Here is an 18,994-nt window from a genome sequence, read left to right as displayed (position 1 = left end):
GCAGGATTTTTCAGAGCCTTTAGTGTGCTATTGTGTTACAGATCTCCAAGAAGCAATTTCACCCTCAAACTCTTTTATTATGGACATTATTAATATCTCATGGGACATGTCTCCATTTGATAAATGCTAGACTAGACAGTTACCAAATTGCATGATTTCTATTCAATGTGAGGCTTTAAGAAAATAATTATTGACATTTCTTTCCATCCCATTATTTTAGGTTCTACCATTTATTTGGGTAACGATAGCACTAAAGGATCAAACAGACAATGTTAGCAAAACTGATCTAAACAAATGGGAAATGATATAAAGCAACTAAACTTTGATCTAATAATTGACCAATAAACCATCATCCCTATAAAGTCAATGCTTCCAAAAACAGAAAGTAATTTCTGGAAAATACTGAACATGATTCAGTAAACATTTGCAATGTAAAAGAACATGGGAGAAAACTGCCAAGGAGATTAACTTATATGTAGCTTCAGAAAAATTATGTAGTTGATAAAAGGTTATAAATGGGAATGCGATCATTATACTATCCCCAATAATAGCTACTTCTTCATTAGCTCTTGTATCAAGATTCTCACTTCCTTTAAATAGTCACTGATGTCTCGAATATCAGTCTTTTGGGCTTATTTTTTTTAATATAACAATATGGGGAAAAGGCTATCCCTGAGATTAAAAAAACAAGAGGCCCATGAACATGCTATGTAATGTACTTTTGAAAACTTGAAAATCTACAAAAGGAAATATGAATAAAAAAACAAACTTTAAATGATAATAAATTATTCTCTTGCAAAGAAATGGAAAATGTTTCAATCCTCTTAACAAAGAAATATTTTCAGAAATGCAGACCTGAATATTTTTCAGAACTTTTCTGTTATTTAATATATTTTGCAAACTGAGATAGATAAGCCCTTATGTAAGCATTATTACCTTAAATAGGTATGTATTGTTAAATTTTAATTAGGGAAATTTGCTTCATCTATGAAATATAAATATGCTTATATATTTAGTTACCACAACAATAGTGTGAGATTGGAGTGTGGACACTGAAAAAGAATGCCTGGCTGTGAATTTTTGCTGTTGTTATCAAAAGCAAATTCCTAGGAATTTCTAAACTTGCTCCATGGTATCTTAGAACATGAGAGTCTGACTGACTAGTTCTCTTAAACACACACACACAGACATATGTGTGTGTTTATTTATATGTATGTGTGTGTTTATTTATATGTATGTGTGCATATACATGTATATATCAATACATATGTGTATATGTGCTCCTTGGTTTTTTCAGTTAAACTTTATTGGAGGTCAAGCTGTATCAATGCATATAAAGCTGCTTCATAATTTTTTTAGATTGCTGCTTAATAGTCCATTCTACGGCTATTTCATAGTTTACTTAACTGATTGCTTTTGAAAATTTAGATTTTATTGGCTTTTATTTTTGCTTTTGCTGTCACAGAAATGGTAAAAAATATGTCTGTACATACTTGAATGTTTCTGAGTATGTCTGTATGATTAATTGCTAAAAATAGAACTGCAAAAGCAGAGTCTGTGCATTTTTAAGTTAGCTAGATATTGTTAAAAAATGCCCTTCAAACAGGTTTTTACACCAGGACCAACTACCCTTAAGAGGGCCTGATTCCCCTTTTCTGTATCTGGCTCTACTTCTGGAATTTAGCCTATTCCATTGGCAAGTACCACACTATTAAATTACTATAACGTTATGGTTAGCTTTATATTCTCTAGGGCAAGTTTTCTTTCCTTATTCCTTTTCATTCTGAATTGTCCTGGCAATACTTGCATGTTTATTAACTCATATGAAATTTAGAATCAGCTTGAATAGATCTAAAAACTTAACAAGAATTAATAGCTTTATGATATGGAATTTTCTATTCAAGAGTAAGCTATGCCTTTCTACTTATTCATTTGTTTTATGTTTTCAGTAGAATTTTAAAATTTTATTTTTGTAGACTTTGCATGTAGCAGGTTTTATGTAGCAGGTTTACCTAAATTGTTACCCAAAACAGTTTTGTTAGATTAAATTTAAACTTCATGTTTCTACAGAGAAAGTACAAATCTTAAAGTTCCAGGAAGTTAGAGAAAACCTCTGGTCCTTTTGAAGTATTCCATGGGATTTTAATGAATCTCCTTTGTTTTTCAATTGCTTGGATGTGTGGAATGCTGAAACAGAGAGATGCTAGTGTAGCAAGATAATCAAATGAGAATTTATTTTCTGTTGTATTTTCAGAGAAAAGTATTTTTTTCCCATCCCCATCTTAATAGCCAAGCTTGAGATCCAAGTCTGGTACTCCCTAACACAGAAAGTAATTTGTGACTTTGGTGTGAAACGGAAGATGTGAAGCCACCTGAAGGCAATTCTTCATCCAGGTTTTGTTTGGAAATATGAACTCACTAGGAAAGGCTGATGTTGAAGTTTGAATAGAAGAAAGGACCTGCCATGGAGAGGATGAGTATCCTAAGACTGGGAAGAGATCAACATGGGAGGCGCATTCCCTCCTACAGCAAAGATTCACACTCCACTTCCATGCAGCACATGATGGGGAATGGCTGTGGGATGTCTTAGCCAAGTTTTCTATAAGGAAAAGCCCAGGGCAAAGATCAAGATCATAAAATTTTACTTAGGAGATGCAAGCCCAGGGCAGTGAGGGTAAGGAAAACAGGGAGAGGAGGCATGGAAAAATGAGAAGCAATGTGATGCAATGAATTATGAACTGGATACCACTTCAGAAAGCATGAAGACATTGCAGGCTGCTCAGAAGTCATGCTCACTTGGCATGAAGGTCTCCTCCAGGTGAGTGTGCAAGGAGGAACTGCACCTTATAACAGTCCACAAGGACCAAAAAAAGACGGGTTCCTCCCATCTCCCATTTCTCAATGGTCAAGATTCACCTCCTAGGGAGGAAACTCCCTGAACTTCTGAGTTTCTCCTCCACCAGTCCCTTGGTGGCACTCGGGAAATCATATCCCACATCCTGCCAGAAGGGATATCAACCAAGCCTGAGATAGAGGGGCAACAAGGTTCAGGTGGAGTACCAGCCAAGCAAGGTGAAGGAGGAGGTGATTGGGAGAACTGGAAAAGTCATAGAGGGTTGTGTTCCCACGGAGTGGAGTCCTGAGCCTGAAAACAGTGATGGTAAAGACAACTACAACTGTGCTTTCATCTCATGGTTCATACACATCTTTAAATGATCCTAGGGATCCAAACCCTGGCACCTTAGAGACTAGAGGCTCAGAGTCAGATTTAATTTTATATTTTTGAAGTAGAGCAATGTGACATCTCTAACCATTGAAAGTTGAGAAGAAAATTCATTATCAGCTAGACCAGAAAAAATATAGCATAATCATATTACGTACAGCAACAGCTCATTTTACTAATTCAAAATTCTTTCAAATTCCCATTAACCTTCCTAAAATTGTCTAAGGACAGTTATAAAGAATTTTGTTGACATTTCTCACTTTGAATTTGGAAGAAAGGAGCAAAAATATCATGAAAAGTACTTACCTGTCTGTGTCTGTCATCCTCACCTTCATTTAACTTTGAGATGTGACCTCCACTTTCTAAAGAGCAGTGTCTTTGCTCAGATTCCAGCAAGAGTTTAATATGTGCTAGACAGTGTGTTAGACATTTTCACTTATTTTATTTGATCCTCATAACAACCCCTGTGGTTATATTACTTGTATACATTTCATAGAGTCTAAGTGTAGAAACTGAGATCTTAGATTAAGTTGCTCAAAGTCACATTGCTGATAAATAGCACAGACAGATCTTAGAGGAGATGATGAAAAGTACCCAAAATAATTAATCATTAATGTTTGTGAAAATATCAAAGTGAAGAAAGCACTAAGAATTATATAGACTATTTTCACTTACCTGTTATGAACCTTAAGAAAAATTTAATAACTTTGTACCCAGTATGGAGTTAATCATACGAGACTCCTTTTTCCTCTCAGTGAGACACAAACACTATTTTTTTAAACAGAATTAGCACCAAGTCATGGACCTTTTAATACTCTAATTAATAAATCCATCATCTGGAGAGGTCAAGCACACATCACAAACAGACTCAGGAATTGTAGTTTTAGAATCTGATCAAGTTATATTTTCTCTATTTGCTGCAGATTAAAAAATGGCATTAACAAGTGAAACAGTCACATCTTTTCAGCATGCTTCCTTATTTTTCAGTATTTATTGTACAAGTACCTTGTGTCATATTATGGACTTTATTGCAGACATTCATCATCACTGGATATGATGCTGAAAATGGGGCTGTGTTTTCTTCCATATCGGCTCAGAAAGGGCAGTCACAGACGTGAATGCATCTGAGCACAATAATGAATCATGGAACAAACGACTATCATTAATAATTAGCACAGCTGGAGTAGGTTTCATCTGCATAATTACCTACCATCATTTTTTGTCTCACAACTTTGACATGACACAGAGCAGTCACTGGAATGTTTTTGTTATTTTAGAAAAATATCTTCAACTGTGGTAAGGATGCCTTGGAATGTGGCTTAAAGAGATGCCTTTCAGGATAAAGCACTTGACCTTTTAGAAAGAGCAAGAAAAGTTTTTCATTTTTTAATGTATGTCTGAAAAAAGAGAGTGCATTATTTGTCAACACCAACTCTATTGGACTTCTCATCCAGCCATAGAAGGTTTTGAACAAACACAGGCAAATGTACATGAATGCATTAAACTCAATATTGTTCTGTCTCAAATCCATAATAAGAGTAGTTCATATTCACCTGAAACAACTTGTACCAAATTGTCCAAACATACACGAAAACCCAATTCCTACCTGATCTCAGCATCCTGATGTATTTGTAATAAAGCAAGGAATCTGTTTTTTCCTTTTCTCTTTTTCTGGTGAGTATTTATCATGCATGGTATGAAAACAAAGAATGTGAGAAACATGATAGCTAGTGGGAAAGCAGCCACATAGCACAGGGAGATCAGCTTGGTGCTTTGTGACCACCTAGAGGGGTGGGATAAGGAGGGTAGGAGGGAGATGCAAAGGGAGGGGATATGGGGATATATCCGAATCACTTTTTTATAAAGCAGAAACGAACACACCATTGTAAAGCACTTATACTCCAATAAAGATGTTAAAAAAAAGAATGTGAAAAACAAAGAAGTAAAGTCTTTTAAAGACAGAATAAAAACCTCATTTTGATATTGCCCCTATCGAAGAGCCAGGTTGATTTTTCTATAGTATAAATCTGATCATATCACTCTCCAAGGGAAGCCATTTGATGACTTCTCACTTCTCTTATCTACCAAACTCCCAGCATACTTATGGATATATGACCCCTTGAGTTAATAGTCCAGTCATACTGCCCACCTGACATCCCACAGTACATCGTGCTCTTTCTTACTTTCTGTCCTCAGCGTATGATATTGTCCATGCCTGTGATGCCTCCTCATCCTGTCACTGGTTGAATACCTCCCTCTCCTGCCTGCATAGAGCATACAGCACTTACTTGTCTTTTTACATCTCAGTCTCCCCCATAGGCTGTTAAGTCTCTTGAGGGCAAGAACTGGAACTTGTACCATATTATATCCCCAAGGTCTGGCTTGAAGCCTGAAATATCATAACCTCCCATTTATTGAGTGAATGAATGGAAATCTTATTATCCTCAAACTACTTATAAGTGATTACTGTGTGACAGGGCAATTTTTAAGGTTTTTATTAATCTGTGACAGACTAATCATATAGTATTTTCAATCTCCACTCTGGCAGATGTTGTAGGTTGATTTGCTTGACATGTTATGGTGAGGATGAGCAGCTCTGGGTTCCATTTCCCAGACTCTCCTGGAGTAAAACATGACTAGGTATATGACATTGAGAAGTTATTTCTCCTTTCCATGCCAGAGTTTCCTCATCTGTAAAATGAAGATGCTTATAAACCTTTCCTTGTGGTGTTGTTGGGAGGATGAAATATCGATAAAGCATGAAGGTTGCTTGGCACTGGGCGGGGCATATAGTAAAAACACCATAAGTGTTTGCCATTGTAGTTAGTGCTTGTCACACACAAATGACTGCCAATAAGCCTTGTTTCATTTGGAGTTTTCACCTGGGCAATTATCTTACTCTTTTTTCTCCACATTTCCTTTTCATTCGAATAATAGAATTGAAATAGATCATCTCTAAGGTCCTTTTGGCTCTAAAATAGATTGTAAAATGTGTCCAGAGAACTATGCATTTGTAATAACCCAGAATGAAAGGCAGCAGGGTGGGAGAGGGTGTCAAGGATGGCAATGATGGATATAAAGAACAGGGAAGGAGTACATTCCAAAACAGTTTCCAAAATAGCAATTAAGGGGGATTGAGGGCAGGAAAGATGATCAAACAAAAAGCATTTCATTTTCATTTCTTCCTGTCAACTGTTTCAGCTATCAGAGAGGAGATACCCCTCTTGATAACTTTAGCCTTTGTGTATTGGTAATGCCAATTCTATGCACAGATAAAGGCAGACAATAGAACAGTTGGCCTCTAGTCTCCCCATGGAAGTAGCAGAAAGGATCCTATTGCAGAACTTACAAAAACACTGTCAAATTAAGCTGAGTCATTTAGGATTGCATTTGGCTGCATGAAAGAGAAACCAACCAGAGCTTAAACAAACAGAAGGCTATAGATCTCATTTTACAAGGACACTAAAGATGGACAGTCCAGGACTAAGAAATTGTTCAGGGAAACAAGCTCCTCCTATACCATACTTTGTCACCCTTAGCATGTGACCTTTGTCTTTATGATCACAGAATGGCTACTGCACCTTCAGGTATAAAGTTCTCATTCCAGGCAGGAGGAAGGGGAAAGGGCAAAGGACAATAGACACATCTCCCCTTTTATTAGAAAAAGTACGGTTTTATTTCCTGGAAGCTCCACTAGTAGACTTCTCTAACATTCCATTGGCCAAAAGTGGGTCATATGACCACCACTAGTTGCAAGGAATTCTGGGCACATTGCCATTCCAAGCAAAAGCATGGAATTCTTTTACTGCAGAAGATAGATAAAATAGACTTGGTGTAGGGGACCAGCATGTTTACCACTTGCCTCCTAGTCAATAAAGTAAATTAGGCTTGACTAACACACAATGAAACATATAATATATATGTTGTTTGGTGACAGCTGAAATTAGATTAAGAGAAACAGGCTGACAACAAGACAACAATCTTTATATTGCTTAGAAATTAATCAGGTCTAACCTTCCTTCCCCTTGCACTCACTGGCCTCCCTTCCATCTCCTGTCCTCTGCCTAAAAAGAAAATTGTGTTTAGCACACCAAAAATCTATTACCACTGAGGCAAAAACTTTCCAAATAGATTCGTATGCCTTGTTATTTAACATATTTCAAGTTAACAACTCTCAATTTTTTCTACTCATTTTTATCAGATCTTCATAACACATTTCTATGTTAAATTTGTCACATTGTTTCTCAGTTTCTGTTCTTTCTACCATCACTATTCTGAGGGTGAGAGAAGTAAATGTTCCCAATTGTTAGGTCCCTGGAGATTCCAGATTGTAGGATCCACAATTATTCCTTTGTCTTTTCAATAGCTTGTGATACATAGTCTAAAATACAGGAAAGCTCAGTACAGAGAATACACAGACTATATTAAGGAAATCTCTAGAAGTAGATACTGTGCTGACTTTAAAAAAAAAGTGAGGAAATGTGAAAGTCAGCAAGTTTCTTACATGTAGACGTGCATCTAACTCAAAATACTTGTACAAAGTCATCTAGGAGATATTCAAAATAAAACCCAAAGAGATAGCACTAAATATCCAAGGCTCTAAATTTTCTAAAACAAGAAAATAGCCAGGAAATTTAAAGCCAGAATTCTTATATCAAAAATTGCCCTTGGACTTGGAATGCCAAAATAATATCATGAAAATGAGAGAAATCTTGATGCCATCTGCTGAGAGGTAAGAAGAGAATCTGGCAGTTTACCCTTATATTTTGGGCCATTGATTATTTCCAGATAACTTATGGAAAGTTTCCTGTGTGAATCAGATTCTCTAGATCTTAGGGATTATCCAACAGGCTCCAAATGCTTCTTTACACAATCTCTGAGACTATACATATGGTGAAAGGGTGATAATCACATAAGGTTTTGATCAGAATTTTAGCCTAGGATGAGGAAATATATTTAATCACTGTTGCAAATCAGCTCCATTAATACATAAAAATGTTTTCTGGTTGATAAAAAGACAAAGCAACCTATAAAACCATAGTTCAAGACTTGGACAGATACAAGTTACAAAACCACTCAAACAATTCTCTGAAATCTATACCAAGAAAAACAGACAGTTGAGCACCAGGAAAGGTGTGCTCTGATCTCATGCCTTCAAGGACAAAGAATTGTTTGCTCTTGTTGCTGTTCTTGCTGTCATTTTTTGTTTATTAACTTTTGAATGTTCTCTTGAATTGCTGAGTAAAACGTTTTCAGTTTCTCATTCCATATTCTGGAGGTAAAAATACATCTACTATAAAAATATAATTAGCCAAGTTCCAGGATCAGTTAAAGAAAATTAATGACACATTTGTCCAGACCACATGCCAGTATGGCTGGTTGAAACCAGGGTCAAGGAAATCAAAGCACTTACTCTGTTAATAAAAGTAGAGGAAAAACAGGAAAAACAATGGAAGCTGATAATAAACCACTAGCCCATTGGAAGGGATGCATTTAAACAGGACCAAAAGAAATGCCAATCTGTTGAGAATAAAAATCTTGGAATCATTTTTCAGTTGGCTGAAAAAATAGAATATACCAGTATATGCAAATGACAGACTCTCTCCTTGCCCACTATCAGATTCCCCCTCTAAAATGTAACAATTTATATTTTAAACTACAGAGCAACATCAAATCTGCACTGCTAAGCTATTGATACCATGGAAGAGACAGTATTCATTACTTTTCCCAGCCACCTTTGCAGTGAGGAGAAAATGATATGGCTGAGTCCCCACCAATGGGGGTATGAGTTGAAGGGGTAGGTCCCTGCTGGTCCAAGGCAATTAAAGTGTTTGTGAGATGTCCACACTCCTCTCTGCTCCCCATGTGGCTAGAAGTAAAGCCCTCAAAAATGACAGTTTCAAAGTGAAAGCTGCCTAGATCCCTGAATCACTGTTGGAGCAGAGGCTATGAGCTGACTTTCTTGACTTATCCTATTCCAAGAGCAAGACAGAGTTGAGTTGCAATTAGGTTTGAACTTATTTGAGTGTGTTCTCATATTTCTCTTCATTTAAAGGAATGAATGGTCACACTGGTGAAAATGGAAATTTCCTCTTTTCTTTTTGCTTTTTAAGAAAAAGGTAAGAAAAAAAAAAGCCATCAATTTGGCAAGTGAAGAAACAGTAAATGCTCTTTGTCCTAAGATGATTAATCAATAATAATTTCTTCCTTTGATGACTTAATAGCATGACTGGTCACATATAAAAAAAATTGGTACATGAGTTCATTCAGCAAATATCTATTAAACCCTGCTAATTGTCAGGTACTGTTCTAGGCATTTGGTATATATAGAGAACAAAACAAATAAAGAGTCCTGCCTTGAAGGAATATACATTTCTGTCAATTGCCAAATTATCTTAAATCAATTCCTCTTTTTAAAAAATCATTTTCTTGGGACTTTCCGAGTGGTCCAGCAGTTAAGACGTTGCACTCCCAATGCAGGGGGCCCAGGTTTGATCCCTGGTCAGGGAACTAGATCCCACATGCTGTAACTAAAAGCTCCCGAGTACCACACCTAAGACCTGGCACAGCCAAATGAATAAATAAAATAAATAAACATTGAAAAAATCATTTTCTTGATCAAATAATTTTTAAAAAAGGATTTCTTCAACAGTTCAAATTTTTATAGTCAGTATGATCTTTATCAAATGGCATCACCCTCACCATCCCCATCTCCAAAAAGAAAACTTGCTAAATATATGTACCTCTTGATTTTCTATGAAATCAGAGCTTTGGCTCTGCGTGGTTATAATGATTTATATTTGCTGACCAGAAGGTCTTTAAAAGTGAGTGCTATCATTGGTTCCCATGGGTGTTCTTTTCCATGAAGATGGGACAGCAGCAAAATGTTGTCAAAGAACTTTAAACAAGTAAGGAGTTTGAGAAACTGGTTATGTGCCTTCCTTATGGGCATTTAAAGAAGGAAAAGGAGGATGTTTCTCACTGTAACACACTACTTTGCATATTACTATGAAACCTGTCAGGTCACATTTTAATGTTCTTAATAACTTCCTCATGTTTTCACTCATAAGAGGTAGCATGCTGTTTCCAAGCTTGAGTATCTGCTATCTCTTAGTATGGAAGAATTTAAATAATCTGGTAGGTGAATTCCCTTATCTGTCATTTTTATTTTTATTTTTTTGGCCATGCTCTGCGGCACGTGGGATCTTAGCTCCCACACCAGGGATCGAACCCTTGCCCCCTGCAGTGGAAGCATGGAGTCTTAACCACTGGACCGCCAGGGAAGTTCCTCAGAGAATTCCTCTTAACCTCAAATGTTAAGTCTTCAGAGACACCTTGCCATATATTTACTCTACTTAAAATATCAAGAAAATGAAACAGATCAGTAGAACCATTAACATAACAGATAATCCTAAATTGTGTACATAGGCGAGCAAAACTTGCCACGCCAAAATATCTCTTTGGCATGCAGACTATTTTGAGCTGAAAAAAATTAAGGCCCAGGGCTTCCCTGGTGGCGCAGTGGTTGAGTCCACCTGCCGATTCAGGGGACACGGGTTCGTGCCCCAGTCTGAGAAGATCCCACATGCCGCAGAGCGGCTGGGCCCGTGAGCCATGGCCGCTGAGCCTGCGCGTCTGGAGCCTGTGCTCTGCAACGGGAGAGGCCACAACTGTGAGAGGCCCGTGTACCGAAAAAAAAAAAAAAAAATTAAGGCCCAAAGGACTCAAGAAGAAAATTTGACATTCTCCCTACCTGCCTAAAAAAAATTTAGAAAGAGAGCCTGTTCCAGAATAGAGCCATCACCAGAGATGTCTGCAAAGAATATGGGCCGGGTGTGGTGGGGAAACTCGGCAGGGCCCAGAGATCAGAGAGTCCACTCTGTGTCCCATTGTCTCTGTGTGGTGAAGCAAACATTTGTTTCCCAAACATTTCCTTTTCTATCTTCATGTGAATAGCCTTCCTCCCCCTTAAAGTCTCAAACCACTACCCCCAACATCCTCTTTTGTCCTTAGCTGAAGACAAAAGGTGAGGATTTCAGCCATTTTGGCAAATTACTCAGTTTTCCTGGGTCTCTCCCATGTATACATGTTATTAAATTTTTGTTTGATGTTCTCCTGTTAATCTGTCTCATGCCAATTTAAGTCTTACCCCAGACAAAAGACTCTAGAAGAGTAGAGGAAAATTTCTTCCTCCCTGACATGTACGTATTATTTTGAGGCACATTACTACTTGACTTTATTTTTTATAGGTTGATGTTAAGAATAGTAAGCAATTGGGGTTTCCCTGCTGGTGCAGTGGTTGAGAGTCCGCCTGCCGATGCAGGGGATACGGGTTCGTGCCCCGGTCCAGGAGGATCCCACATGCCGTGGAGCAGCTGGGCCCGTGAGCCATGGCCGCTGAGCCTGCGCGTCCGGAGCCTGTGCTCCGCAACGGGAGAGGCCACAACAGTGAGAGGCCTGCATACAGCAAAAAAAATAATAATAAAAGAATAAAAAATAAAAAAATAGTAAGCAATTGAATTCAGGCAATGCATGTGTGTATACATGTTTTCCCATGGATTATGGCAGGAAGTGGATGTTGGACGTCAAGCTCTCCCAGAGCTTGGAGAACAGCACAAGGCAAGGTTGAGTAAAAATGTTACAATATTAATAGTAGTAGCCACCATTTATTGGGTGTCTACTCTAGGCCAGATACTTTATTATGCTATCCCATTTAACTGTAAATATTTTTTCTCACTTCTTAGATGAATAAATTAGAGCTCAGAGAGGTTAAACAAGCCCTAGACTCTAAAGCATCCAGCTAATAATAGACAGGGATGATATTTGAATCTTGGGTCTGTCACTGTAGCCATCGTACTTTCAAATATGCCACAAATCCAGTTCCCATAAAAGAGAACACAGAACTGGATGATTTTTCAGTGGTAGCCTGAGGGTCTAGACTTCATGTCAGACAAGGGTTAAAGGCAATGTCACCATGTGAGGCTGAGTGACAGGCAAATTTTCAAGCTGGTGGAGGAGTAATTGGGTACTACAAGGTGTCCAAATGGGAGACTCAGTGGAATAGAATTAAACAAAACTTGAGCCATTGTTGTTACAGTTTAGCTCTTGGAGTCTCTAACCTCCTTAAAATGGCATCCTGTTCTCTTAGGAAGAAGCCTGACACCTGTGCTGCTCTGAGCACTAGGGCTTTCCCAGGGAGTCCATAGGTAAAACAGGCTTCTCCTTTCATCTGAATTCCAGCATTCTAAGGGGACCTAAACCTGCTCAACAGGTTCTGAATATGTAAGAAGCCCAGCAACAGCAGGACAGGTGACCTCATTTTTAAAACCTTATTCAAAACAACTCTCATCCTTGTCTTCTCCTTGACATTTAGGGGAAAAGAAGCTGAAGATCCCATGCAAAAGATAACTACCCTCTGATATCCTAGAAGCCATGATGAGCTCCTGTATCAGGAGGCCAGGGTTTCTATAGCATTTGCTAGAATTTAAAGGACCAATTAATTACCCTCCCTTCCCTACTAGGTTTAGAACAAACTGAGAAACATACAGAGGATTCAAATGAAAGATCAGAATGTCAATTTTATTGCTGATGGAGCTGGATTTAGAATAATATTTGGACCAATGTCAAAGGGACTTCCTAAAATGCAGCCTTACCAGGCCCCCTGACTTTCCAGAACCATCTACAACAGGTCCAGGTGTTCATTTCCGGCCCCCCACAGGCAGGAACTGCCCAGGAGCTTTGCCAAATGGAGAAGAAAACTTCCATTCTTTGGCAGGGCAGTTGCAAAGGAAGGAGACAAAAGAGGCTGCCATATGCAGCAAGGGGCCTCTGCCCCTTTATGGGAGGATCACTGGTGAGTAGATGGCAGATTCCTGCTATCTCACCAGTTAGATAAATCAGGCTTCCTCCCATGGGTGGAGTAAGTGGTGTAGAAAAGGCCAAAGTTTAGTGCCTTTCTACTCAAAGTCTATCCTTGGGCCAACATGGTCCTCTGGAAGCTTCTTGGAAATGTAAAAGCTCAGGCCCCATCCTTACTTATCTTATTTACTTGCAATCTATGTTTTAACAAAGTCCTCAGATGATTTGTATGCACATGAAAGTCTGAGAAGCATTGCTAAACAGAAGTGCTGACACAGAAATTTCAAGACAGAGCAAAGGAATTTCCCCAACAGAACCTTAAGTGAGGTGACCAGAGGGGCCAAAGGCCATCTTCAGTATTTCATAGTGAAGCTTCACTTGACGTAGGTACCATAGGATTTTAACAAATATTTGGGACTTTAAACTAAAGCTATAATTTCAATTGTCTCAAATTAAATGAATTAGCTAAATTCCTGGACTACTTTTAGTGAGCCCTTGCCAAGATAAAGACTGAGCAAAGACAAGGAAGAAAGTAACAGAATATGATTGCATTTCTTCACTTAGGAGTCCTTGGGGTCAAGAATCACCATCAAATGGAATCTAAATGACAAATCCTGTGCAGGGTCTATCACATGGAGAGTTCTTTGGCCTACTTCTGGCTTCATTGAATCTATACTATGTCATCTTTATTTTATAGGCAGTTTAGAGTCGGAAATACAGGCTGAGAACTCGCTTGATGGCAAGTTTAGTGCTTGTTGACAGATTTTGCCACATACAAGTGAGTCCCAGTTATTTATTCAATTCTTTGGTAACCTAAATGTTATATTTAATTTTCTCTCCCACAGAGTGGTCAGAGGTTCAATCAGTTCTATGGCTTTCACATTTGTATAATCATAACCAAAGAGTATTTTTTAAAATTTTTATTGGAGTACAGTTGATTCATAATGCTGTGCTAGTTTCAGGTGCACAGCAAAGTGAATCAGCCATACACACATACATATCCATGTTTTTTTGTCTATTTTGTCTAACCACGTTTATTTGTATCTCCCTCAAATGCCAACGGTAAGTTATTACCGGCAAAAGGCTGTTACCTCATGGCCACAATCTGCCCTGAGTTTGAAAATTTCAACCTCAGGTTGCCAGGGTTGTTTTCATAACTCCTCTTAGGGCTCAGTGAAAGAATCCCTGCTTTGCCAACAGCACGGCTCTACTGTCTTTCTTGAAGTCTGTACTACTTGTGAGCTGTTAGCTGATCTTTCTTCATGACCACTGATGGCACAAGGTGATGGATGGATGAAGTCTTCACACCTAGTGCTGCCTATTAAAGAGAGAGAGATTGGAAAGAGTGCTTAGTTGATAAGAAGGAAAATAACTCACTCTTGTTCCAGAACTGAACTGGTATAAACTGGCACATTCCAAATGAGCCATTCCTTTTACTTAACATTCCACTTGGTTCCCTGTTAAGTGTTCAGAACATTCTGATATTGCTTATGGCTCTTTCCTACAGAGTCCAATGGAACCTATTCAATGGCAGTGTGCCCAATAGCATATGATGCATAGCTTTTTTTGCTAATGATATATATTTACACAGAACATATCAGCCTATTACCTAAAGACACTTTGGCAGTAAACTGTTTTAGAGGCACACAAGGGAGAGAGATGATGAATATGTAATTTTGATTTACTAAATGGTTTTTCTTTGTAAAATGAAAATGTCAAAGGCCCAGATTATGTGGGGAAAAAATCATTTTCCTTATGTGCTGTTCCTTCTGTGTGAATCTTTCTTTGTTCTGAAACTAATTTCACCTGAGAAGCCATATCAGCATAGCACAAAGAAAATTAGATATTTACTTATGAATTATCTGATTTACTGGATAATCCAAGGCCCTGAGGAGCCTTTCGAATGGTGATTTGAGTCAGTTACTCAGGAAATTAAAGAGATGTCATAAGCTTCAATAGGTGGAGTATGGTGCTAACTTATTTGTATTAGTTGTTTGGATTTTTCTGGGGAATTTATTCTCTTTCATTTCATCTTAGGTTGTATCAAACAAAGTAAACTACACCAAGTTGCTCTAAAGTTTGAAAATGATTGCTTATAATACTGAGATAATTTTATTTACAGAAAAAAACTATTTTTAGCAATAATAACCAAGCAGCTAATGGTCCATCTTCTAATATTTTGCCATAATGCATTCCACTTCCATTTGAATAACTACTTCTCTAAAGCTAAGATGTTATTTATTTTAGTGCCATTTCTTGCTGGCCTTGCATGCAAACATAGATATAATAGTTTCATTTAACTGTACATTTGGAAAACATACTCCCAAAATGAAAAGCCATTCTTATTATAGTCAAGTCCATTTATATTATAGCAAACTATTATTAGTAATGTCAGAGGAATAATGTAGAATGCTGTGTTTGAGCAGAATTTTATTAGCACTTACTAAGTGGTCTACAACCATTTTCTCATTTGCTTTCCACAATAATTCTGTGAGATAAGGAAGTCAAGTAGCACTATTCCTATTGTTTTATTGTTTGGGAAACAAGCTCAGAGAGGTGATAGGACCTGCCAAAGTCATACAGTTAATGATGGATTTGGTCACAGACCCAGGCCCTCTGGTTCCTTGTCCAGTTCTATTGGGTTGTGAAAAGGGCCCAGGAAGACATTTCTCACACGATGATTGTAAAACCCGAGAGAAATAAAAATATTCTCATTCTACGTTGAAAATTTTCTAACCAGATAACCAAGGAATCTTCTTTAAGGTAAAATAGATGTGTCAAAAAGAGGAAATTTAGGGGCTTCCCTGGTGGCGCAGTGGTTGAGAGTCCGCCTGCCAATGGAGGGGACGTGGGTTCATGCCCCGGTCCGGGAGGATCCCACATACCACGGAGCGGCTGGGCCCGTGAGCCATGGCCGCTGAGCCTGCGCGTCCAGAGCCTGTGTTCTGCAACGGGAGAGGCCACGACAGTGAGAGGCCCGTGTACCGCAAAAAAATAAAAAAGAGGAAATTTAGGATGTTTTTAATTTAGTAAAAAATTCTTATGTAGCCTTTTAAGACTCAGTATAACTTGGAAAAATAATACCTTATACTTACACAACTTTTTACATTTCACAAGGCAACTGTATATAGGCTATCTCATTTAATGTTCCTAATAGTCCTATGGCTGGTAGAACAGGTGGAGAAACTGAGTCTCAGAGTGTCCAAGGGACTTACAAAGATTTCCAGGTGGCAGAGGTAGGGTCAGAGCCCTGATCTTCTTCAAGGATGGTGTTCTTTCCACTACTCCATAGCTCATTATCACATATCGTATATAAGATGAGGCTTAACACAATTAATTGGGCTTCTTGTCACCACTACTCACATTTTTCCTGTGCCACTGGGAGACAATCAACAAACACTGTGTAGCAAATCTGATGATATGAAAAAGTTCAGCAGAGGAAGTTAAGCTGTAGGTACTTCTCCCAAGAGTATGGACTACCAGCCATACCTTTAGTCCTATGCTCTGAGAGGGAATAGTCACAGCTTTCTACTCAACTCTTCATTGAAGCGTACCATCATAGACATTTTGGCTGTCCTGTTCTTGGAGACGGCCCAAATCTGATACCCACTGGATAGGGGGGATTTGGAAATATAGAAATGTCTTAGGAATTAATTTTCACTGACAAACCCATTAAAAATGCCTGACTTGAAAGAATGATACTTGTGAAAGATTATCTACATCCTACATTTGTTTCATTTCTTCATTCTTTTTTCTTTTGTCCCAAAATGTGATCTGCAACGATTTAGAGCTAATAGTTTACAGCTGAAGAAGATAAACTTATTCAAAATAAGTTATACAGTACTCCAAAATGATACTGACTAAGCCCGTGAGGAGAAAATGCTTGCATCTCAAGATATAGAAGGGGAAGTTACCAGACATTTCTTATCCACATATAAGGATTTGAGACAAACACGATTTAATCAAGGAATGTGAACGAGAACATATTTTGAATGTCCTTTCCATCTTATTTTCCAGTAACCTCAGCGTTCAACAAGAACATCTACTATACAGACGATAAACTTGTTAATCAGTTTTCTGCAATAAAGCTTATCTCTGTGAGTACATTACTCATTCAAGAAGTTCTAATGTAATAACCCTACATGCGACTTTTATTCTCCCAGTAATCTTAATTATCCATTTTACTGCTATGTGCTCAACTGTCAGGATACAATTGGCCAAGAAAAGCTTTTTTGAAAATTATAAACATCTTGAGTTTCGAGTCAATAAAGTTGATGGTAATCTTGAATTTTATTATTAAATTTCCTCAAAGCTTTCTACCCCCTCCCTTCTTAATGGTACCCATTGGCTTACAGCACTGTTGGTATTTGGTCTTATAGTGTTTACCACCCACTTCAGACCACTTTCAGAAGCAAGTTGGTTACAAGACGTCCCAGTCCTGGCATGCAGTGGGCTGCTACCAACCTTACCTAAGCCAACCATAGACCAATTACCTATTGAGGGAAACAGAAAACAGAAAGCATGCTGTTTTTTATTCATTTCAAGAACAAGGTATTTTCGGGACTTCCCTGGCAGTCCAGTGGTTAAGACTCCGAGCTTCCAGTGCAGGGTGTGCGGGTTCCATCCCTGGTCTGGGAATTAAGATCCCATGTGCCACGCAGCACAGCCAAAACAAAAAACAAAAAACAAAGGTATTTTCAAGTCACTCAAAATATCTCTCATTCAATCATCTATTCAATTATTTATTCAAACATTCATTGAGTACCCACTACGTACCAAACCAGACTCAGCCCAGGCAACACAATACTGAATTAACTACAATTTTGCCACCCAGGCCCTCCACCCCATCCCACACCGATGCACCATTCTGCAAAGAATTTGCAATCCAGTAGAAGAGAAAACAGTTAATTATGATGCTATTAAGTAAGCACTAATGGATATATGAGCAGCAGTATGACTAGAACAAAATTCAGTTGAACTTGCAATACAATCTTAGTGTGTGTGTGTATACATATACATATATATATATATATATATATATATATATATATATATATATATATATATCACTCCCACTCCATCCTCACCCAGAAGGATTCCCAAATGAAAGCTATAGGTTTGTTCTATACTCTCTCTGATCCTCAATTTCTCTACCCACCTCCATGAAGGTAGTACCGTCATCTGAGGATGTCTCAGAAAAAGCTACTACCAGAAATTATCTCGAGTGATATACATGGCTAAATATTTTTGTAATCTTAAGCAAAAATATTTATTGATTTTATTTTTTGATGTAGAAAATAGTCAAAAGTCAAGATCGTCTGCTAATTTTGTCACACATGTTTTCCTATTCTTTTCGAATGTTTGAAATTTCCTACATATGGCAAACTCTCTCTCCTTAAAAAAATATAGATAAAAGAAATCTAATTTAAAATTAAAATTGTTTCATCCAAATGTGTTGTATCATAATTCAGTTTTGTTTGAAGACTGCCATTCTTTGTTTTTATGAATTTTAATATGAGATTAGAAATGACAGCAAGTGTGTTTGTGTGTGTGCGTGTGAGAGAGAGAGAGAAATCTTACAAAAACAGGAAGGTGCATTGTAATGCCTGGTCAAATTCAGTACCATGAAGAAAATATTTAATCTGGGTAGTGAGCTGGGTTCATCCAAAGTTTAGGTAAAAGCCACCATTAGCCAATGCTTGGTTCTTTGAATCATCTTCCTCGTCTTTAACCTCCTCCTCCTCCTCCTCTCCCTCACCACCACCACCACCACCATCATCATCATCATCATCATCATCATCATCATCATCATCATCACTACCATTTATCAAAACTTTGCTAACTCCAGGCATAATGCTGGATACTTTATGCATCATCCTCATGACAACTCTTCTAGGAAACTGAGACTCAGAT

The 18,994-nt window shown here is 37.9% G+C and overlaps 1 protein-coding gene across 1 annotated transcript in view; it reads right to left on the bottom strand.

The window, feature by feature from the left end:
* Positions 1-18,994, bottom strand: part of ALDH8A1 (aldehyde dehydrogenase 8 family member A1) — a 459,215-nt gene that overhangs the window by 304,747 nt on the left and 135,474 nt on the right. The window lies entirely within an intron of this gene.

The sequence above is a fragment of the Mesoplodon mirus genome (genome assembly GCF_964341445.2).
Source record: "Mesoplodon mirus genome assembly, chromosome: 10".
NCBI lineage: Eukaryota > Metazoa > Chordata > Mammalia > Artiodactyla > Ziphiidae > Mesoplodon > Mesoplodon mirus.
Note: the sequence above shows the minus strand (reverse complement) of the source record. Positions and strands in the feature narration are given on the sequence as shown.